A 25,180-nucleotide genomic window follows, 5' to 3' on the forward strand; every position below is an offset into this window, starting at 1 on the left:
TTGATTAAAAAAAATGTTTTTGTCAATTATCGGGCCTACAAATAATACAAAATACTGCCACACATACCATCAGTGTCCACCTCTGAATAGAATAAACCCCACTGTTATGAGCCTTGAACTTTGTTCATTCAGATCTATGGCCACTACTGAAAGCTGGCACTCTGTGTGACTGGGCTCTGACCCAGACACCCATCTGCCCTCTGTATGGGTACAAAGTTCATCCATGCCATCTAATTACCCACCAAACCAGCTGGATATGGAGAGAGAGAAATCTAGAGAGATACAACAGCACTAAAACTCCACAGAATGCCAATAGTCCTGCCCTGCTCTGCTAATGAGAAGTCTCTGAAATTATCCCATACTTTCTCTTTTATCAACTCACATTTGCTCCTCTTTGGCAGTTGAGCTATACGCTGGGCCCAGATGTTTGAGGCTGTGTCAACATCTTGAGCTTCATCCATCCAGCAAGTTCATTTATTGCATGGATGAGGCATGGATGCTAGTCAGAATGGCCGACATCTGTTAGAGGCCTTAAACCGGTGCTGGTGTATGCTTGATGCATGGCAACTTACCCGCTTGGTCAACGAGAATCTGTCGCAACATGCAGGGCTTATCAGAATCTCATTAAGATACAAAAAAGCCTCTTTAGATGCTGGTTATACATTATTTTCATCTATAGAAACAACCACGTTTTCTCTTTTGTCAAAAACTGTGTGAAAGAACCTTGTTATGTTACTCTGACATTTTTCATTGCAACATAATTGCAAAAGCAAACATGTCTTCTGTAGCTGTTAAACTGTCTTATTAGTGTCATGTTCACAGCAAATAAGAGAACATGAGCGGCTATCAAAGTACCAAATGTACATGGATGTTTCTTCAAAAATGAACACTTTTGGCCCTGTGGACTTTTAGAAAATAAACTCTCGTAAAACACACTGTTCATATTCTCTGATGTGTCTACTAATATCCAGAAGTGTATACATGATATGCATGCTTCACAGAGGAATTCTGTGTTTTATGTGTTTTCAACAGCTTCATGATGGGAAAGTCGGTGGTTAATAAAATGGCAGACTATTTTTATCTTACTAAGTCCTAATGCTAATTTCAGAATGGAATATTTCCCATAATTCTTCACATTTTCCCCCCCATTTCATCTCAAGATCTTCACTGACACTCTTGTCAAATACATTTTATAAAACCTGAGGGGTAAAATTGTTTGTTGTGATGGAAATGACACCATGACCAAGCCACAAAAAAAAAAAAAACTGATATAATTTTCATACAATTAATTTATTAATATATTTCATGACTTTCATGATATATTTTCAAGTTTTTTTTGTTGTTTTCTTTTAAAAGAAGTTTAAGATTGATGGAAGTGTAGCACAAATGTAAAACAATATGCATGAAAGCTACATTTAAAATATTCAAGAATACAAAAAACAAGATAAAGATAAAAAGTCATTTTATAGGAAATACCATCCAAAAGTTAAGCTCTTTTAGTTTCAAAAATAAACAAAATATTTAATGCCATACAAATATTTTTTGTGCACCTGATTTTTTTATTGTTATTTAAGTTTTATATAATATTATACTATTTATTAATATTTGAATGAGCTTTTATTTTATTTTTATATTTTCAGTTTTTATTTTAATTTCCGTTTTAGTCCTTTACTTTTCATTATTTTTACTATTATTAGTAAATATTTCCATTTACCTTTAATTTATTCCAGTTTTAGTATTAATAATTTTAGTACTTCAATGTAAAAGTATTTCATTTAATTGCCAAGACCGAATTTGAAGGCAGAGCTTTTTTAATAAAATACTTATATTTGATTTCTTTTAACAAACAATCTTTAATAGTTGTAGTTTTAGTTAACAATGACACGGTTTACAACAGTGGTCAAGCTGTAGCATAATAGAAATATGTTATTTTGGTCTAAACCTCCACTGTATCTTTCATCAGACAAACAAAGGCTGCGGTGAGATGCGTCAGTTCTCTTGGAAGCTCAACCCTCATACCGTTCTGTTTCCCAGAGCTCATCTGCTGCTGTCTAAACCATAAACAAAGTGTAGGAATACGACTGTCTGTCTGATCCATCCAGCAAACTGCCTTATCAATCAGCCGAGAGTGTCAGGAAGCCAATGGGGAACATCCTGCTCCCCCAACGCACTCGCAGTGTTTTGTGTAATGAAATCACGCCTCTCGTCACTCCCTGTATTTCCTGTGACGACCTCAGAGAGGAGTGTGTGCTGGTGTGTGTTTGTGACATTCACACAAGCGGCCAATCGTCCGTCACATCAATCAGCCCAGCCCTGTCCAGCAATCACTCAGCCGGCCGCCGGTGGCTCAGGCATCAATAAGCAGAGCTGACAGGCGGCTTGGATGGACTCTAACGGATCTCTCTCCTATCTCCTCCCCTCCATGAAGTCCAGCCCAAAGAGAGGTGCCAGGCCTCTGCCACTTATTTGAATGAAGTCACAGCCCTTGCTGAGACCCAGGCAGAGGACAAAAGACACGCGGGCCGGCGGTGTGAAAAGAGATTAGCATTTCACAGATCGAGACTCAGAGCAGAGCCTCTGCTATTGTCTTTAAACACTCGGATGGAGTTTGTTTGTTTGTTTACTTGGCTGTTTCAATGGCAATTAGAACAATAAGGACTGCCTCTTTCGCTCAGAGGAGTGCAAGTGGGAAAAGCTGTTTTTGTTTCTTTTGTGTTTTCTTTTGTTTTCTTTGTCTTCGGATAGCATGTAAATCGAGAAATGTGAAATCTGATGCTTGTTAACTTTGTGTTCAGCTGCCATCAAAGTCCTTGAATAATCAGAAGTTTTGTTACAGGAGTTTTTATGAAGGGAATTTGATTATCTGTACATCTCCAGTTTTTTTTTGGAGAGGACCGGCATAGTTAAGATATCATGGCCATTAGGAATGAAAACATATTTTTTAATAAAATAAAATAAAATTAAAGGCCCAATTAAGCTGTATGACTGCTGCATTCTGTATACTGCCCAAAAGGTTAAAGGTTAAAATTAAAAGGTAATTGTGACTTTATATCTCATAATTGCTGCTTTATTTCACATAATTAAATTAATCTATTATAACTGTAAATTTATTTCACAATGTGGCTTTATAAGTACCAAACTAAAAAAAAAAAAAAACTAGCTACCGGATTAGCCCGAATATAAGACGAAAAAAACAAAAAAAAACAGGTAGCCCATCTGAATTAGGACATCCATCTATCCATCTAATAGTAGTCTACCAAAATCTTATTAGAAGTTAAATCTTACAGCAGTCTTCAAATCTGGGTACTGTCTTACGTTTTAAAATCACAAAGGGAGTTTGGTGACGTCACCCTGGTGCCATTTTGGAAAATATTTATGTTTGGAGAACGTAAATAGCGTATGCTATTCTGTGTCAGCTGCGTCACGCGGATACGTTTTCTACGTTGTTTACGTTTTGATTTGAACGAATACAACGTATCTGCGTGACGATCTCCTTGATCTCCTTGCTACGTTTCTGGACATTGATCGTGGTAATTACATTGCTGTCTATGGGAGGGTCAGAGAGCTCTCAGAATTCATCAAAAATATCTTAATTTGTGTTCCGAAGATGAACGGAGGTCTTACGGGTTTAGAACGACATGAGGGTGAGTAATTAATTACAGAATTTTAATTTTTGGGTGAATTATCCCTTTAAGGGGCGGGACATTCTTATTCTAGAGAGAGTCTGATTGGACAAAAATCTGTGTAGTACATGATGAGTCATACAAATATTTGCTCTGTTTTCCCTCAAAAGAGAGTTTAAGTGCATGTTTAAATGCATTGTTTAAAGAAATTAATACTTTTATTCACATAAAATTGATCCATAGTGACAGTAAAACATTTATAATGTTACAAAAGATTTAAATTTTAAATGCTGTTCTTTGAACTTTGAATTCATCAAAGAATCCCCAAAAAGATTAAGCAGCACAGCTGTTTTCATCATTGTTAATAATAAGAAATGTCTCTTGAGCATCAAATTGGTATATTAGAATGATTTCTGAAGGATCATGTGACACTGTAGATTGGAGCATTGGAGCAATGACTTTAAGCTTAAGCTTATATATTCAAATATAAAACATTTTGTTTTAAATGGCATGAAATTGTATAAATTATGAACCCAAACTTTTGAACGGCAGTGATAATCTGCTAAAAGTTAATTTTGTCAGCACTTTTGAGGTCTTTTAACTGCCCTTGGACATTTTACAAGTGATGGATGATTTCCAAAACAAGAAATAATCATTTCAATAACGAGGAAACATCAGACAGCTCCGTTAAACTATTAAAACCTACACTCAGACTGAACTAATGTATTCAAACTGCTCTGTGAAGAGTCTGAATGACACACTTTAAGATCCAACAATAACAAATCTGCTCATGATTTCCCTGGTGACTCTTTCTTTCACCTCAGATAACCTCCTCTGGGAGGAAGTTCAGGAGATGAGCTGTGACTGAGGGTCTGTTCCCTCTCTTCCCACATCAGTGCTCTGCTCATGTGACAGTGACAGGCTCGCATGAAGAGTTCTGTGTCCATTCACAGGCCAGCAGGACAGAGAAGTGTTACATTAAATAGTGACGCTCAAGCACCTGTGCTCGGCTGAGCGTTCGGCCCACCTCACAGCACCCTGAAGCCACAGCAGTCAAGACTCCTGCATTGTGTGCTCTGGCCTCAGACAATGAACAAAAAGACTGGTGATTTCATTTAATTACAGGCCACAACAGTTAATTGGTCCTTTAAAAGGATGTTCCAAAAAAAACAAAACAAACAGCTTTACAAAGATCACCCACTGTTACAACCCAATGTTATACCAGTTTCAAAGGCTTTTTGTCTGTCTGTCTGTCTATCTGTAAACATATCAATAGAATATTTAAAGTGTTTTCTATTTTATTATATATTATATAAATTTAATTCCTTAATTAATGTAAACTACTGTCATGGCCAATATGCTGATTTGGTGCTCAAGAAACTTTTCTTATAATGATCAATATTAAAAACAGTTGAGCTGCTTAATATTTTTTTGTGAAAACTGATCACTTTTTTTCATAATTCTTTGATGAATAATTTTTTAACAATAATTCTCAATAATTATATTGTTGATACTTACTATCACTTTTTTTTTATAAATTTAACACATCCTTACACAATAAAATAATTAATTTCTTTCAAAAAAATCCCCCAAACTTTTTCTATTTTGAATGAATGCTGTTCTTTTTAACTTTTTATTCATCAAAGAATGCTGAAAAAAGTATCACAAGTCTCCCCCCCACCAAAAAAAAGAAAAAAAAGAAAAATAAGCAGCACAACTGTTTCCAACATTGATAAATCAGCAAACTGAAACTCCTTAAGACCCACAGGCCTGCAGCCTCACCTCGTCTCTCACTCTCAGTGGGTTTTTCTTTTCGATTGCACAAGGCTAATTTGCAACCACAGCATCACTCTTCCAGCACAACGAGAGACAGAGCAGCCAGGCCAAACTGTTTGTGTTGTGCTGGCCGAAGCTTTTGATGGCTGTCTTCACACACACTGACACTTGTCCAAAGCTGGTGACTTTGTTAATCCACAGAACACATTAAACTGCTATTTATATAAAACACTGCTGATTTATTCATCTTTACTCATTTGTTTTTTTGTCTTTGACCTCCTAGTCTTCTCTTCCAAGGTAGTATTTGGAATATAAACATGGTCATATGTTGTGCATAAAACACATGCATAGGTTGTATCGGTCTGTATCTTAGGAACTGTACTTTTGGGTCGAAGGTCCAATCTGGCAGTTGTTTTGTTTGTTGGTTTCAAATAAATAGTTCAAAACCCTCTAAGACTAGAATAATTTTTGTCATGTTTTTGTAGATAACACAATAAAATCACTCCGATTTTAAACAGAAAATGTAATTGTGTTCTCAGGACCAGGTCAGATATGGTCACATTTTTATGCAGGCAAATTGCCAAATGTGTTTTAAATATTGTAATATTTATTTTTAATTTAATGTAATTAATTTGATCACATTTATGTTGGCCAAAACAATGGTTTGAAAATTGTACTATTTAAATTTGACCTTAAATAGTGTGACAACAGTCTCCACTACTAGCTCTTTTCTTAGGCAATAACAGTAAAATGTTCAAAAAAGAGTCTTCAGGATGTAGCTATAAGGGAACTACCCATTTTACTGTTTATTTTATTTGTTTGCTTGTTTTCTGAAAAAAATCTGTTCCTTGTTCTAATTACCAAGGTTTGATGCTTGTGACATTCATATTAAAGCATTTTTTTGTTTTTTTTGTACTGGATCACAGTGTTGGCCTGCGGGTGGGATGTGGACTTTGTACAAGCATATGGGGTTAATTAGAGGGACCTTGCTCCTGGACAAGTTTCAGCTGATCCACAATGGATAACTTCAGAATTGGTGGTCTGTGGCCATTTGGCAAGGCCAGATTAGCCAGGCTGTAGGGCTGCAAGATGTATCAGGTGTTGGCCAGCAAATGATCCAGGACAGAAGAAACAGTGAGACCAGACTGGTTGGTCAAGCTTTCAGTTACCAGAAAATACAGATGGACAATGGAGTGAGAAAGAGAGGGATAGGCATGAGAAATAACTCAGAAAAAGACATAGAGAGGCCCCACAAGTAAAGTAAGCACATTGCTCAAAATGAAAATTCGGTCATCATTTACTCATCCTCATGTTGTTCTAACCTCTTAGTTTTTTTCTGTGAAACACAAAAAGAGAAAGTTGAATGTAGTTAGTCACTCTATTCGTACAATTGAATGGAAAAAGAAACTTTCAAGCTTCAAAAAGGACACACAAGTACCATAAAAGCATCCAGTGATCCATATGGCTTGTCTGCTGCTTAAACCTTATTTTAAGGTTCAATTCTTGCTATTAACAAACCATTAACTACAACTTTTGCCTCAATAAACTTATAATTTGCTGCTTATTAATAGTTAGTAAGGTAGTTGTTAAGTTTAGGTATTGGGGATTAGGGATTAGGGATATGTGCTTTATAAGTACTAATAAACAGCCAATATGTTATTAATAGGCATGCTAATTAGCAACTAGTTAATAGTGAGAATTGGTCCCTATACTAAAGTATTACCAGAAGTTCAATTCATGAAATAATAATTCATTTGAGTTAGTTCTTTTAAATTCTTCAGCTGATCAGTTCACAAAAGTGATCTAAAACAGTGTTTCCCAACCTTTTTTTCTGCCGCGGCACAGTTTTGATATGTAAAAAAAATCCCACGCCACTCAGTTTCTCTTGTTGTTTAATACATTTGGCCAAAATCTCACAATATAAAAGACGAACCGCTATGCACAGGATATTTTAAACATACAAAAGTGTATTGGATACAACTAGACAGCAAATGCTATGACTCTTCTGTGCTCTTTAAACACACAAAAACATTAGCCTTTATAGACAGCATTTCTTGAGTAAAGGAAATGCTGTACTTATTCAAACATTAGTTCTTTATTTACCCTTTCATTGCAAAGCTTTAAACACACAAAAACAGTAGCCTGTATAGACAGCATTTCTTGAGTAAAGGAAATGCTGTACTTATTCAAACATCAGTTCTTTATTTACCCTTTCATTGCAAAGAAGTAGACGTCTGTCTTCAAACTGCATGTCGCGGCACTTCATTCTGAATGGAGGCGGAGTGAATGCTCTTTGAATGCTTTTCATTGGTTAAATATTTGTAAAACCCACAAACAGACATAACGATGACCAATAGCACTGATTTAAAATAATAATAACAAAATATAATCGAGATGGGAAGTTTTTGATAATGTTCCAGTTGGTTGATTTTTGTTTTTAGGTGAACTTTCCCTTTACGACCGGACTTTGCAAAACATGTCATGTCTTGCTGATGCTGTACAGTTAAGTTTTTTTTTCCTGGTGACTCTTTAATTAAGTCAACCAGGCTACAGATATTTGCAGTCTTTTTCGTGAGGTCCCCACAGGGAAAGGCCTGCGCAGAATAACTAAAAACATCCACAGTAGCAGTAAATGTTATTTTTTTCCCCATTTGCGGTGAGATAAATTCTTTAGTCAAAACTCCAAGCTTTGGTCAAACGAGGCCACATAATATTCTGCACATGCTCAGAGATCCAGCACTGGCTTACTGGTGTTGCATTTGAGGGAAACCTAATATAGAGTAAAATAGAATAATGTATTCCATGAGACGGCAGTAGAGGCTGAGAGCATGTTTTTGGACGGGGATCAGTTGGGCGACTGCGGATCTAAATCAAATGCACGGCCATGCCACGCTGTATGTAAATATCACCTTCCAGTGAAATGCGCCAGCATCTTTTCAAGTTCACATAAACAAGGGATTCATGATCTTTGGAGCTTTCAATGGCACAGAGAGTGAGGCGCTCTCTTACGAGAGTGTTTAAGAAACAAAGCTAATTCGAAAGTGACGTGCTGCTTGATGAACTGCCAAGCCGAGGGGTCCCTTTTTACAGCTCGCCGTCTCTCCTTGCCAATAAACTGTCAGAGAGACAAAAAAAGAAATAAAAGGCTAAATAAAATTACCATTCTCTCTCGCTCGTGCTGCGACAAAAAGGCCTTTATTTTTTTTAATTTTCAGCGGTGACCTTTCTCTTCCTCATGCATCTTTCATGTTTCCACCGAAAACACCTTTGAGGGAAAACAGGGCTTGGGAAGGAAGGAGAGGAAAAGAAAATGTCCCGCAGTGTACAGTACACGCCTCTAAACCTCCATGTAGTCCTTCCGTGTATTTTCATTATGTGCCGTACACCGTGTGTGTGTGTGTGTGTGTGTGTGTGCATGAAAAGAACAGAGCCGCATGCACATATCTGTGTCGGAGGCTTCCACTGGATCAGGTACAGCTCTCCCTTTCAAGCTTCCTCCATTTATGTCACCGACGGTCCCCCGTCATCCCGACCCGACCCAGAAAAACACAATATCCCGTAAAAGAATCTAAATGAAAAAGTGGCCCAGCCCCTGCAGGTAGAGATGGACCAGAGATATATTCTGCTGGACTCGGTGACAATCCCGCAGGCTTGCATTCTGGGTAATGTCTCCACTTCCACCCCCACCTTCCGCCGTGGGCAGCTTTGTCTCGGGATCACACGCTGTTCTAGGTGACCGCTCAGGAGATGCAGGGGCGCGGAATGCACTGCACTTCCCTGCTGACATTTAGATCTCTTTATTTTCCTCTGGTTTTCAGTCCACCAACAACAACTGGCCACAGCGAAGTGGGAAATGCCAGGGAGTCTGGCCTGGACATGGAGGGGGAGGAGGGTCTCGCTTTCTCATAGGGGGCGAGAGTGACGGAAAGCACAAGAAGGTCCTCCAAAAAAGTCCTACAACACATTTAGAAATGGTATATTCTTTTTTTGAGCGCATGTTTGTCAGTGTCTGCGTGTGGGGATGGGAAGGGGCAAATGACCCTTGAGCTGGACGCAGTGTCCTCGTCTCAGGAATGAAAATATTTTCGGTTCAGAATGTGACAGCGATTCCCGTTAAGTTCTCTTTTGCTGTTGTTATGCTGGCCCATGGACGGACAGCACGCAGGGAGATTTATTGCCTTTCTTTGCCCTCGTCAGAACAATCCTGAACTGTAAATAACGCCGCTCTTATGATCTGCAGCTGTGCCGTCCAGACCAGGACAACGAAGACGGAGAACAGCTTCCTGCTCAAAACAAGACAATATACAATATACACTGACTGCTGTTATGCTTGTCCATTCGACTTTGTATTAAAAGTAGGGCTGTCAATTTAATGTGTTAATGTATTTAATTAATAGTATAAACAATGCATTTATGCCCTCTGACCCATAAGCAAATTCCATAATAATGAATTTTCCTACCAGGATAAGTTGACCTCAGAGTTTGATTGCAAAATGGATCATTGTGGACTGTTGCCAGTAATAGACTTATGTTCAATGAAATGGAAATAAACCAAACAATATATCGACTTTTAAAGCCAGTTTTTGTCTTTTCAATGATTTACTCTGCTGAAATAATGTGATGTCTTTATCTTCATTTGAGGGCTTTTCTCAGCAAATGCATAAATATATGTTCGTGTAAGCAAAGAAAAACGTTGAAATCCTAAAAAACGGGACGTTTTGAATTTTCACAGACTCTTCTCAAATGGGAACCTTAAGAAAATGTCTTTAGAACATACAATTGTATGCTGGGTTAATCAGCATATTACCAAATTAATTTAATTACATTTAAAAAAAATGACAGCCCTATAAACATTGCAATATTTTACCTTGTGTATTGGGATTTAATTAGCTAAATGGATCATTGTGAACTGTCGGCCAGTAATAGAATTATATAGAATGAAATGGAACAAAATATGACTATTAAAAGTTTTTGTTTATTCAATGATTAACTCATCTGCCACAATAATGTAATATATTTGACTTATCTTCATTTAAGGGCTTTTCTTAGCAAATGCGTTAGTATGACTCAGTTTGATTATTTTGATAGAACATTATGATAGCTCATGCAACCAAAGAAAATATTCTTAAACTAATAAAAAGAACCTGGTGTTTTTCAGTTTCACAGAACTGTTTTGAATAATGTATTTGGAATGTTAAGAAAATTACACCAGAAGCTGGGTTAATCAGCATATCAATCTAATTTAATTTTACTTTAACAGATTGACAGCCCTATAATTATTTTACCTTGTGTGTTGGACCATTGTGGACTGTTGGCCAGTAATAATTTTATGTTAAATGAATGAGCAAAATATACAAAATATTGACAAAATGAGTTTTAGTTACTCATTTGCCACAATAATGTAATATTTTTGGCTTCTGGCATCAAACGCATTAATATATGCAATTAATTTTGAATATTTTGATAAGATATTTTGATAATATTATTTAAAAATTTGTATATCCAAAGAAAAACATTCTTAAACATTACAAAACGGGATATTTTAAACTTTCAAAGAACAGGGACATAATAGAAATTCTAAGAAAATGTTCTTAGAACACAACATTTTTAGCTGGGTTAATCGGCATATTATTGAATAATTGGAATACATTTTTAACAGACTGACAGCCCTAGATTAAGACAAAGTGCTATATATTTTAACTTGTGCGTTGGAGTTGATCAACAACCAATCAAAAGTGTAGCTCTTTATCCAGTTCATATCTTCAGTAAGGACAACAGCCAAGACACACAGCATTTTCCTGAAAGCAGTCTGGTATTAGTATAGAATGTTCTGAAATTAGCCATAATTAATAACCAGATGTGTTGATTCTTCACTGGTGAATGGAAAATACACAGATGGGATCTTTCATTCCCACATCCATCACATGATGTTGATGATGTTGGCTAAGGACTTTACACACAGTCTCTTTCTTTCCTCAAATTATGAGGATTTATGCAATAGATACCTGGAGACTTGTTCTGAAAAACTGCAGTATGAAGATTAAGCTAAACACAAACAAATGAGCTAAAGGGGGGAAGAAAGCACAATAAAAATGAACAAGCTGGAAATACCTCATATCCCTTGCCAAATACGCAACATTCAGTAAGAATTAAATCTTATCTCTCTAATCTACGTTGACACTTATATCTGCACGTATAACTCAAAGAAAGACAATAAAATAAATTTTCTTAATGCGTTAATGTAAAAATTATCTGCGAGACTTAAATCTTCTGCAGTATTTACAGTTGTGAGCTTCTCAACCCTGTTCCTCCAGATCCACCCACACAATCCCTCTCCGACTGAGAAATGAATATGAAACAGACATGAGAGCAACCATGGTGTGAGTGCGTTCGAACGAACCGAGCATCGAATTGCACTTCTCTTCTGCTTCGAGGGCAGCTCGGTTGACACGATGGCCTCCTAAGAATGCCTGCCATCTTGAGTGCTCTGCTGGCTGCCTGATTAGTTCATTCTATGTGTAATGTAAGCGCGGATGGAGCGCCCATTCACATTACCAAGTGAATCCTTCTCTCCGCTTATATTTGCTGTGTTGATGCACACTACATTCATTCTATTATTTCAGTTTATCAATGAGGAGGAAAACATCAGGGATGTGATGTGAATAACTGTCATATATGCAGCTGGTCTGGAAGAAGGTTCAGCAGATTGCTTTGTTGTTTACCTAAAATGTTTCCTATAAAAGAAGACTAAGGTCATTATTATGGTCTACATGGATTGCTCAGAGCAGTGGAATATTTTACACTTTAGAAAATTCATAAAGATGAGGGTTGATAGACTGAAAGTTTGTTTTTCTTACCCCATTGGCAAAAATGCTTTTTTTTCTTTTTTAAAGCATGTATCTAACAAAATTATGTAAGTTTTATGCTTACTATAAGAAAAAAGTATTTGCCAGCGGGGTAGAAAAATAAACTTAATTCAAGATATTTTCTCTGAAAACAAGTCTTATCTTATAAATGCTCCTCAAACAAATGTATCCTTGCTTTAATGGAAAATACAAGACGAAAAATAAAATGAAGATGGTATGGTATAGTACAGTACAGTAGTGTAATATACACTACAGATCAAATGTTTTGGGAGAGTAAGATTTATTATTGTTGTAAATAAATGATTCCTTTTATTAATCAAGGATGCATTAAATTGATCAAAATTGACCTTAAAGACATTTATAATGTGAAAGATTTCTAGATTAAACTTTCCATTCATCAAATCCTGAAATTAATATATCATGGTTTCCACAAAAATATTAAGCAGCTGCTGTTTAATATTTTGTAGAAACCACACAACTCTTTTCATACTGATAATAATTAGAAATGTATCTTTAGTACCAAATCCACATAGAATCATTTGACCTGAAGAGTGGAGTAAATTCAGCTTTGCCATCATAGAAATATATTACATTTAAAAAATATATTAAAAATGAAAACAGTTATTTTAAATTGTAATAATATGTCACAGTATTACTGTTCTTACTTTTATTTTTGATGCAGCTTTGGTGAGCAAGAGATGTCTTTAAGAAAAAAAACATTACCGACTTAAAACCATTGAACATTAGTGTAATATGGTACAGTAAAGTATGTTATAATAAAGAAGAGCACAGTATAGTATAGTACAGTATGGTATTGTATAGTATAAAATAACACAGCATAGCACAGTACAGTAGAATTTAGTAGTATTGACAAAACTGATATGTATAATAATTTAATAGATTAACAGACATCCACTCTACCTTTATATGAGTATTATTATACATAACTAAAATGATGTTAAAATGACTATACAGGTTAAACTGACCGTATAAATGGAGTTATAGCTAGTGTTGATAAATAGAGAGCTTACCGTACAGGCTTTTTACTGTACCTCAAGGACAAAATGTAAGAAAGCAGAGCAAGTGAAGTTTTCTGTAATGGAAACTAAGATGAATGATGCTCTTGAGGATGACAGGCAGGAATGTGCATACCTGAAAAGACCTTTTACATCTCATTTGCTCTCAGCCTGATAAGGCCCCATTTCACGGCCTGTTGAATGTGTGTGTGAAGCAGTAAGCATATCTGTGTGTGTCCAAAGTATGTAGGTGCTTATTTGTGTGTGTGTGTGCATCCACTGCTCTCCTCTTTCAGCGCAAAGAAACAGAGAAACTTTTCCGTGGACAGACCCGTGGAGCTGCCGAATGGAGTCTGGTGATAGGATCGGTTTACCTTCACAAGCCAGGCTTTGTTATCCGATCTGCCGCACGCAAGGACACGAAGCAGAGTCAGACCCAGTTTAATTCACACAAGATGTTCAATCAGCACCGTCCGTCATTATTACGTTCTTGCGTCCCCATGTCCTGGTCCCTCAATAGCCCTAGATGAGACGGGATCCGGTTCTCCTTAGAGGCACTTCTGGTCCTGGCTTTATTTCTGCAAGTAAACACACACATACATAGACACATCAGCTTCGTTAAGTGTTTCCTTCGAGCGTAAAGAGCAGCGACGGTGTTAGGCCAGGCTTGGAGGAAGGTGATACTTGCCATTTGTCTATGTCAAGACTCGCTGTGCTGAGGCTGTAGAGGAAAATGAAGATTTTCACTCTGTCGTGGAGGTTCCTTTGTGTTTTTTCCTGCCTCGACATCCCCCTTCATTTTCTCTCTTTCTGCATTCCCCTCTCCCTGAAGGTTGAGTTGTAATGATTGAAATGTGTGTGGATTCTCAGCATGCTTAGCGCTCATTATCAGACTAGATTCATCAGCGTCCACTCAGCAGACCCACTCGGCCGAAACAGCTGGCCTTCATACGTAACCTAATAAGTCCACAAATATTCAGCTCAGTCCAAAATTTTGAAGTTCTGCTGTACTCATGAGAGATGCATACTGGGAGATGAATTAAAAAATGTGGTTAATGAATATTCCTTGAATAGTTAAATATAAAAGTCTTTAATATCCCAGATAGATAGATAGATAGATAGATAGATAGATAGAAGTGGGGGAAAGTTGACCTCTAATAATTTTGAAAAACGCCTTAAATGGATTCTCAATAAAGGTCAAGCCTGAGATTCGACCAAGGAATTCAGGTTCAAGACTGAAAACAGCATCTTCTGCTCACAGTCAGGCCTGCACACACTGAATGCTTCAACATCAATAAAAACTTGAGTACTTCCCTAGATTTCCACTCTCAGAACACAAGCGCATAAACAACTGGAGTGCATTTCGCTGCGAATGAGCCAGATAATATGACACAGTAGCCGACGAAAAAAGAAAATGACAAAATCACAGGAAGAAAAGTGAGCGGTGGAGGGAGGGTGTGTGAATTAACGAAAGAATCAATCACAAGCCCACATCTGATTATGTGAAGCGGACCATCAACACAACTCATGATCTCTCTCTGTCAACTCCATGGCCACATTAATCACGTCAGGCATTGCCAAGCCAAACATGAGAATACTAATGATATTGGATTAGGGTTCAGAGACCGGTTGCCTAGCAGGCTTTATTTCATTCACCGTACGAGAAGGGAAATACCGCGAGACAGAGCCCTGGGCTGGTGCAAGGTTATCCCCTCCTCTCTTCCCTCTCAATTCCCCCCGGTCTCCTAATTCGGCTAATACCGCTGGTTTCCAGGGATGTTATTAATCAATACAGTCCCTAATGAGACAAACAGCCTGGGGAAAGTCTACACCAGGGGGCCCCACCGCGACCCATCTATTGTGTTTGAACTTCTTTCGTAAGCATTTTTTCGACGCTTTTTTTTTTTGACCTTTCTAATCCACAAATCGTCTTTTTTTCTCTCATTGGTAAAATTTGAGCTTCTATGCTTCGCTGAGAAGCTCCTGATTACTTTGACTCTCAATTTATATGTACGTCTCACCGCAACAATCCGCTTGCCTGATTGATGTTTACTGGTGGCCACATGACGATTGTGTGCAACGAGTGCTGACGGCCCTCTCGATCCCCTCGTAATGGTGCAATGGTTGCACTTGTGGTTGTTGTTTTGGATGGGGGGGAGATGTGTGTGTTCTGTGATGTAGAGGGCTGCAAATATTTCAGAGGGGTTCAAAAGAACAGGGCCTTTAATGTTAAGAACACAGCTGTGTTTACATAAATGCCATTAGAGAAAAAGGGAGAGGGTTAGAGAAAGAGAGAAAAAACGACAAGGATGGGATGACGTAATGAGCCTGGGGAAGAAGTGCAGGGTGACCTTTGACATCTCAACCCTGTTTGGGAAGGAGTAATGGCTCTTTTTTTCTTGCCATGTTAGAGTTGTCCACATATCTGTGCAACGTACCTTGTAACTCGGCACACCTGAGCAGGTGAATGAGGTGATGTGGAGGTCAGGCGCTCGCTTGTGTACTGTAGATGACACAGAGGAGACAGAGAGATGTTTTGACATTGTGTCCGACTGGAGAAAAAGAAATATTTCCTCTGGCATCAATGCAATCCAGGTACTGAAAACAAGCGTACAGTGCAGAGGTTTTTTTTGCTATGATGAAAATGTATGCAAAAATTACTGGTTGCTTAATAGTGGAACATTCGTTACAGCAGGCAAACAACACTGACTATTGTGAATAAGCCAATCTATAATAAGCCAAATTTAAGTATAATAAAATAAAAGTAGGAGTGATTGCTCTGAAAAATGGCAATGGCTTAAATATTTAACTACTTGCAGCACAGTACTAGTTCAGCACATTTAGAGCCTGTTAAACTAGATTATGGGTGGTTAGTAAATAAAACTAAAATATAATTGGCAAAAAGTAGTTTTTTCCCCCACAGTGTACATGATGGGTGCATACAATTACAAAGTATTTCAAAAGAAATGATTTGTATACCCATGAGAACGAAGCCATTGGTGCAAACAAAACAAACAAACAAACATATCCTCAAACAGATCCTCATTTAAGATAAATAGTGGCTATGTGTTAATATTTCATTTCATTTTAGTGTAACGAATCAGCTCATGGGAAATATGAATAATTAATCATAACTAGTTATATTAAATTGTGACCTTGATTTAACTAAATTAAAACAAAGGAACAAATTAGTACAACATGGCCACAATTGAACTAAAATAAGAAAACATTTTCTTATTTTTCTCCTTTTTTTTTTTTTGGCCATGATGTATTTTTGTCATGTGCGGGGCTCCATACGAGTGCTCCACAAGTTTTTATTAAATTTGCAGCATTCCTGTAGCTCAAACATTAGACCAGTGTCACTAAAAATACTAAGATCATGAGCTTGATTCCTAAAGAATACAAGAACTGATTAAAATGTATACCTTCCTTTGGATAAAAGCATTTGTTAAATGTAAAATTAATTAATAATTTTCTTATGCAAACTCATCTATTACCATGACAATTACCTTGAAAGTAAATAAAAATACAATTGCTAGTCATTGAATATTCATTAATGTTTGTTTATCCTCAAATTAATGTTTACTAAATTAATGTGACTTTTTAAATGCAATTATTAAACAAACAAGAAATCCCATCTGTAATTAGCTAAGAAGATAAAAAGGTTAATGATGAATTTTACATAAAAGAAGACAAGGAGGAAAACACAAAAGGAAACTGAAGATATGAACTCACATAAATAGGGATTTTACCTCATAACATGCAAGAATGCAATGACATCTTTCATCCATTTGAGGAAAAGAATAATATTACAAAATGATTTAGCCTGTTTATAATTCACAGTAGGCCTTATGCTTAGTTATAAAATCTTTAGTAGGCATAAAAAACATCTGCACATAAACTTCCCCATAGACAGACAGATGACAGTAATTCAATAAGGGACAGCGAGGGCTTTTAAAGATTTTACTGAGGAAGGATTATTCTTCTTGGAGAACACAGAGAGAACAGGGGAGAGAGTGAGGGAAAAACAGACAGGGACAGAAAGAAAGAGGGAGCATAAATCTGGACAAATAGGGAGACTAGAAGGCAAGCGGGTTGGAATCGATAAAACAAAACAAAAAAAGACGAACCTAGGGAGTCCGGGGAGGACAACCTGTGTAACACAGCTACTCAAATGAGTGTTGTATTAAAGAGAAGGACAGAGAAAGAGACTGAGAACAGATTAAAATAATAGTTGTGTTAGCGTGTACGCTGATGCTTATTTTCTGTAGCCGTGTGTTTATTATCTATTCATTATGTCTTGCTGTGTTTGCACTGCTGAACTAAACGGCTTGACCGTGCCCTGCTGTCTATTGTCACAGTAACCCCCGACCACACACACACACACACACACACACACACACACACACCCACACACACAAAACGCGAGGCCAGAGCTACCTATTGCTGTATCATGAGTGCCTGTGTGTGTGAGAAAGAGAAATTTTATTCTCAAAAGATGAAATACAATGTCATTATAAGAGTGTGCAACCAAAGATAGACAGACAGACGATAGATAGACAGAGAGACAGACAGACAGACAGACAGACAGTGTGTTTATTATCTATCCATTATGTCTTGCTCTGTTTGCACTGCTGAACTAAACGGCTTGACCGTGCCCCGCTGTCTATTGTATTGCTGAGGCCACAGTAACCCCCGACCACACACACACACACACACACACACACACACACACACACACACACACACCATGCAGGTGCAGTGAAAGGGGCTAACAAACAGACTGATCTCTCATCTCTTCTATCTGTAGCCCATTCCAGCGGTGAGTGTGTGCCTTCATGTGTTAAATTGGCAGTACGCTGTCCTCCCTTTCCTCCCAGTGATCCTGATAAGGCGTATTAACTCACATACAGGGGCAGACACACCGTTTTATCCACACATACACACTCACAATACCACTGAGATGTCATAAACAGTATGCAACAAACAAACCTATAGATTAATCTACTCCAACCTGCACCCAGCTTCATTTACGCTTTTGATTTTTTAAAGCAATTTTTGTGTCATTTATTTTCAGTGTTATTTCTAATAAGATTGGAGAGAAGACTGAAAAAGATGAGGAGAAACTATCAGATTTGAACATTAAATCAGCACCACAAAATCAGTGTGTGTGTGTGTGTGTGTGTGTGTGTGTCTGAAAACCTATAGGCCAAGGCTCCAAGGTTTTGTTTTTGATTGCATATGCATTGCATTCATTGCCCCACCCTAATCATCTTCTTCTTTTTATTTTTATAATAATAATAATTATGGCCCCACTTTATATTAAGTGGCCTTAACTACTATGTACTTACATCAAAAAGTAAGTACAATGTACTTATTGTGTTCATATTGTATTGCAAAACACTTTTGCTGCTATTGAGGTGGGATACGGGTAAGGTAGGTACAGGTTTGGTGGTATGGGTAGGTTTAAGGGTGGGTTAAGGTGTAAGGAATGGGTCAACATTGTAATTATAAATGTAATTACAGAAATTAATTACAAATGTAATTACATGCAGGTATTTTTTGGCACTTGAGACACATTTCTTATAATAATATTATAATTATGCATAATTATGTTTGTGGAAACAATTAAACATTTTTAAAGGATGCTTTGATGGATCTAAAGTTCAAAAGAACAGCATTTAGTATTTGTTTTTTTTTGTAAAAATGCAAGTGTCTTTTATTGTTTTGATCAATATAATGTAGGGATATGCCGGTATAAAATTTTCATGTTGCGATTATTTGCTAATGCTTTTATTACAGTATACGGTATTATCACGGTATTGACATTTAGTTGCAAAAAAGTGGTCATAATACAGTATAACAGGTTTAATAACTTTTTTAATAACAAAAATAACCGAACATGGCCCCACTTTATATTAAGTGGCCTTAACTACAATGTACTTACATCAAAAATTAAGTACAATGTACTTATTGTGTTCATATTGTATTGCAAAACACTTTTGCTGCTATTGAGGTGGATACGGGTAAGGTTAGGGACAGGTTTGGTGGTATGGGTAGGTTTAAGGGTGGGTTAAGGTGTAAGGGATGATTCAACTGTGTAATTATAAATGTAATTACAGAAATTAATTACAGATGTAATTACATGCAGGTATTTTAAAAATATAAGTACAATGTAAAAACATGTACACAATAAGTGCATTGTACCAACTTATTAATTTAAATGTAAGTACATAGTTGTTAAGGCCACTTAATATAAAGTGGGTCCATAATTATTATTTTACATTTTTGGGCCATTGTGTAATTTTTAGAGGGAAGACACATCGTAAACATATATATATTTTTTAAATTTGTTAATAAAAGAAAAATAATAATTGGATTGTGTTTTACAAGAAAATACCATTAGTCTTTTATGCCAAAATGCTCTTGTTTAATTCAGTGTGTTACTTGTCATTTCTTTGTAATTATTTATCAAATTTACTGAGGGAAAATAGTTTCAAAGTAAATTCTACACCCAATTTTTTTTTTCAGTGCAGGAATTGATGATTTTTCGGTTACATATATTTATTGCATTCATCTTCCCACCCTCTTCTTCAATCTTCTATCTTTTCCCCCCTTTTTTTAGAGAAAGAAGACAGGAAAAGATGAGAAACAGATTTTTTTAGACTTGTCACTTTTAGAAGGAAAATAGGAAATGATAAGGTGGAAAAGTCAAATTCAAAGTCACATTTCCCATATGAGCACAAAACGTGTGCAAGCCACTAGGCCACGGCTCCTTTGTTTTCCAATTACATAAGCATTGCATTCATCTTGCCACACTCATCTTCTTCTTCTTTTTTTTTTGGCTGTCACTTTTATTTATAACAACAGCAAAGAGAAGACAGGAAATGATCAGGAGGAAAAGTCAGAAGTTCACAATTCCTGCATCAACTCCATAAGTCATTCAGAACTCATGTCCTTTTTTGTTCTATTGTTTGTTACATTTTTAGCCGTTGTGTTACTTTAATTAGTAATGACAGCAATGATGAGCAGGAAAAGTCAGATTCGAACTCACGATTCCCACATATGCTCCATTTGCGCACGAGCCACTAGGCCGCAGCTCTAAGGTTTTGTTTTCGATTGCATATGTATTGCATAGATCTGAACAAATTACCACCCACATACAACATGGCGCACACACACATCTCACCATTTCTGAAATGATTTTCCCCTCGGCTCAGTCTGCATACTCAAACGCTGACAGCCCCTTCCAAACACCTCCTTGATAGTTGGATATCTCTACACTATTACGTCACACACGTACACAATCGCGCACACACAGACAGGCCTCTCACTCACAGTCGGACTGTGGTACTCATCTGTCTCGTTCACATCTTTCTTTCGGTTTCCGGAGCTTCCAGTCAAGGCAGACGTCGGCTCTGCAAGGGGCCGAAGTCTCTCCAGTCTGCCTGGGTGTATTTTTAGAGCCTCAGCACCAGAAATACTCAGAGACTTGACAGTTTGAATGTGCACACAGGCTTTCAGAAAATGTTTATAAATTTCTCGAGCAATTTGGCAAGAACGACAGGACGTGGCCATGTAGCGAGTCAGAATAAATAAAGAAACAATCCCTCACAAAGCCAGAAACTCCAGACTGTTTCAGAACAGAGTAAAGATTTTCACACTTTGAGCATATAAAGCGCTCTCTGGGGACGGATAACATTAATATTTCAGATTTCACTGAGGAGAAATGGATTTTCTGTGTAGATCTATATAGTATCCTTAACGCAGGAACACTTGCATTAGTAAGCAAAAAGCGTCCAGGTAACGCTTATCCAAAGAAACAGTTGAAGCTGATTAATTTTCAGTCAATGGCGAAAGCGAAGACGAAATAGAAACGTATAAACGTCTCCTTTCAGAGGTAAACGGCTGCTATAGCGCCACATTGCTTTTCAAATGATGTTGAATTGAGACATCATAAACAAAGCGACGCTGTTTGACAGGCCCACAATGGAAGCAGAGAGGCGAAGGACTATATCAGCAGACTCAAATATTGACTTTGAGACACATTAGCAAAACCGTTCACCCTCGGTCTAAAAAAACTCTTATTTAGGGTCTGTCATTTGGATGACCTTTTCCTCATTTGTATGTAAATCCCCTAATTACAATATCCAAAGTGTTTAACCCTCTGCCACACACCACGACAGATTAAGACTTAGCGTGGAAACGTTCTGATTCAAACGATATCTGGGTGTCACACAACAGATCACTAATTGGATATTATTTATTAAGAATTGCCTCTTAAGTGAAATCTAATGTAAAGTTTAATGAAATAAGCCCGCTTAATCCATCACAATTTGAATTAATTCTTCTCGACCAGTGTTCAGTTTTTCACAGTTTTGTGAAAATGCGTCTACAGTTAAAAGGTTTGGGGTGAGACAGCAAGAGAGAGAGAAAAAAAAATCTATTTTAATTATTTTTCTCAAGTCTCCTATGCTCACCAAGGCTCAAAAATGCATTAAAAACAGTAATATTGTGCTAAATTTTTTCTATTTAAAATAACAGTTTTCTATTAATTTATAATGTAATTTATTCCTTTGATGGCAAAGTTGAATTTTCAGCAGTCATTACTCCAGTCATCAGATTCTTCAGAAATCATTATAATATGCTGATTTGGTGCTCAGGAAACATTTCTTATTTTTATCAATGCTTAAAAAAGTTGTGCTGCTTAGTATTTTGTGGAAACTATGATCATTTGTTCAGGATTCTTTGATGAACAGAAAGTTCAAAAGAACAGCATTTATTTGACATAGAAATCTTTTGTAACAATGTAAACAGCTTTACCGCTTTTGATCAATTTAATGCATCCTTGCTGTATAAAAGTAATGATTTCTTTTAAGAAAACAACAAAAAAATTATTACTGACCCCAAACTTTTGAACAGCAGTATATACAGTACATATGTAACATTAACAAAAAACAATATGTAAAAACGGTATGTTTTTAAGTAAAATTGTTCACTTCGCAGCATACATCTTTATTATTGTTAACAACAACAACAAAAAAAACTTTGTTAACAAACATTTTTGTCTTTCACATTACAGTGTCATATTTACCTTGACTTGCCAAAAACAGGGTCGTCCCGGAGCTTGTTTTGGTGTGACAGCCGCAGTGGAACGCTGTACAGTACTCTCACACTCAGGAATGTCGGAGGCCAGTTCTCTCTGGCAACGAGGAGGGCAGAAAGTCACACTCTCCAGGGGTCCTTCCAAGAATAATTTGGCCACAAGGTTGAGTTTCACTGCAGTGAAATCATGGGAGGTTCGGGTCAAAGGGCTGTTTGAAGGGTAATAATCCATTAGAGCCCACATCACTCATATCTCACATATTTACAAACAACAAGGTTATCTAAAGTGAAGGTGGCAACTCCGGGTATACCTGAGCACTGATATGAAATAGCAAACCACGAGCGCTATTCTTCTGGGGAATGAATACGAGCAGGCCGAGTTCACAAAGGGCCGAGGCTGGAAGAGAACAAACAGTAGGTTGCAAAAAGAGGCGCTTTTATTATAATTGAGAAATGAGCCTCGCCGTCTGGCCTTTACAGCTGGCCCGAGCATTTATTTGACATAGAAATCTTTTGTAACAATGTAAACAGCTTTACCGCTTTTGATCAATTTAATGCATCCTTGCTGTATAAAAGTAATGATTTCTTTTAAGAAAACAACAAAAAAATTATTACTGACCCCAAACTTTTGAACAGCAGTATATACAGTACATATGTAACATTAACAAAAAACAATATGTAAAAACGGTATGTTTTTAAGTAAAATTGTTCACTTCGCAGCATACATCTTTATTATTGTTAACAACAACAACAAAAAAAACTTTGTTAACAAACATTTTTGTCTTTCACATTACAGTGTCATATTTACCTTGACTTGCCAAAAACAGGGTCGTCCCGGAGCTTGTTTTGGTGTGACAGCCGCAGTGGAACGCTGTACAGTACTCTCACACTCAGGAATGTCGGAGGCCAGTTCTCTCTGGCAACGAGGAGGGCAGAAAGTCACACTCTCCAGGGGTCCTTCCAAGAATAATTTGGCCACAAGGTTGAGTTTCACTGCAGTGAAATCATGGGAGGTTCGGGTCAAAGGGCTGTTTGAAGGGTAATAATCCATTAGAGCCCACATCACTCATATCTCACATATTTACAAACAACAAGGTTATCTAAAGTGAAGGTGGCAACTCCGGGTATGACAATATTTCAATATATAATATATTTAAAAAATATACCAAAACATATATACACTGTAGAATACATTAGAATATTTTTGTCAGTGGGTCTGTTAATATTTTAAAAGCTACGACTGAAGTTATATTCACCATCTGTAACTGAAGTACATGGGCGGTCGTAACTCTCCAAACATAAAATACTCCATTGCAAAAAGAGGCGCTTTTATTATAATTGAGAAACGAGCCTTGCCGTCTGGCCTTTACAGCTGGCCCGAGATGACTTACACTTGCGCTGAGGTAAAATGGTTTCATTTTGCATGTTTAAATTGCCTCCATTCTAATCTGTTTTCAAAGCCTGTCCCTTTAGCCTATCAGGTGAAATATTAATTGTCTGAGGGGGAGTGTGTGCCTATCAGGCTGAAATCAGAGCCTGTAGTTACTCCCTTCTGAAACAACAAAGGCTACGGCTTTTTTGCCCAAGCGATTGTTAGGGCAGCGTGACTGTAGGAAGTGAGACGGGAGAGATTTATGTGTTTATATGAGTTGTCAGAGACGCATCATAATAATGCATCATTTCCTCGAAGATCGCATGGACGGTGCCGTTAATTTGATATGTCATTTGCAGAGGTCAGATATTTGATATCGCGCACGCAGATGATTTAAAAGGTACGGGGCACTGAGCTGTAAACATTCAACTATAAATATCTGACCAATCATAAACACCTCATTAGAGCAAGTCATCAAGCCAGAATACTAAATATGAAACTCTGCCATTATATGACATTATTAAAAGCACATGTGCAGATTTATACAACTGAGAACTTTTTTGTAAACCTGGTTATTATGGCTATAACTTGTATATTAAAGCATAATTAGTATGCAAGCACCAGTGAACAGGCCACTTAACAATTTTACACAATTTATGTTATGAGGGTGGCTTGGAAATATGATAAGTACTACTCATCAAATTATGTACACAAACTGTAATTACAAGACATCAAAAAGCTATTTAATGATTTTGGCATCATTTTTTTTTTTTTTAAATGGGTTACAATTTACTTAAAGCCTTTATATATAATGCATTATATATACATATGTGTGTGTGTGTATATATATATATATGCCATATTGTGATTAATCACATCCACCATCTGTAATTGAAGTAAATGGGCCATCATAACTCTCCAAACATAACAATACTCCACAACACATAAATCACAACAAACTAACAAGACAAGCAAAGATATGCTGTGCGATTGTGCATTTTATATGCATGCGTGTCCCTGCAGATTTATAATGCATTATATATACATATGTGTGTGTGTGTATATATATATATATGCCATATTGTGATTAATCACATCCAAAATAACAGTTTTTGTTTACATAATATATGTGTGTGTACTGTGTATATTTATTATGTATATATAAATACACACACATGCATGTATATATTTAAGAAAAATATATTATGATTATATTTAAATATATTTATATATGTAAATAGATGTAAATATTTTCGAAATATATACTGTATGTGTGTGTACTTATATACTTAATAAATGTACACAGTACACATATTATGTAAACATTTTTTTATTTTGAATGCTATTAATCGTTTGACAGCACTAATATATATATATATATAGACACGAAAACAAAATTACACAAAACAAAACTCAATATCG

The sequence above is a fragment of the Sinocyclocheilus rhinocerous genome, unplaced genomic scaffold, assembly GCF_001515625.1.
Source record: "Sinocyclocheilus rhinocerous isolate Xijiao unplaced genomic scaffold, SAMN03320098_v1.1 scaffold1035, whole genome shotgun sequence".
Classification (NCBI taxonomy): Eukaryota; Metazoa; Chordata; class Actinopteri; order Cypriniformes; family Cyprinidae; genus Sinocyclocheilus; species Sinocyclocheilus rhinocerous.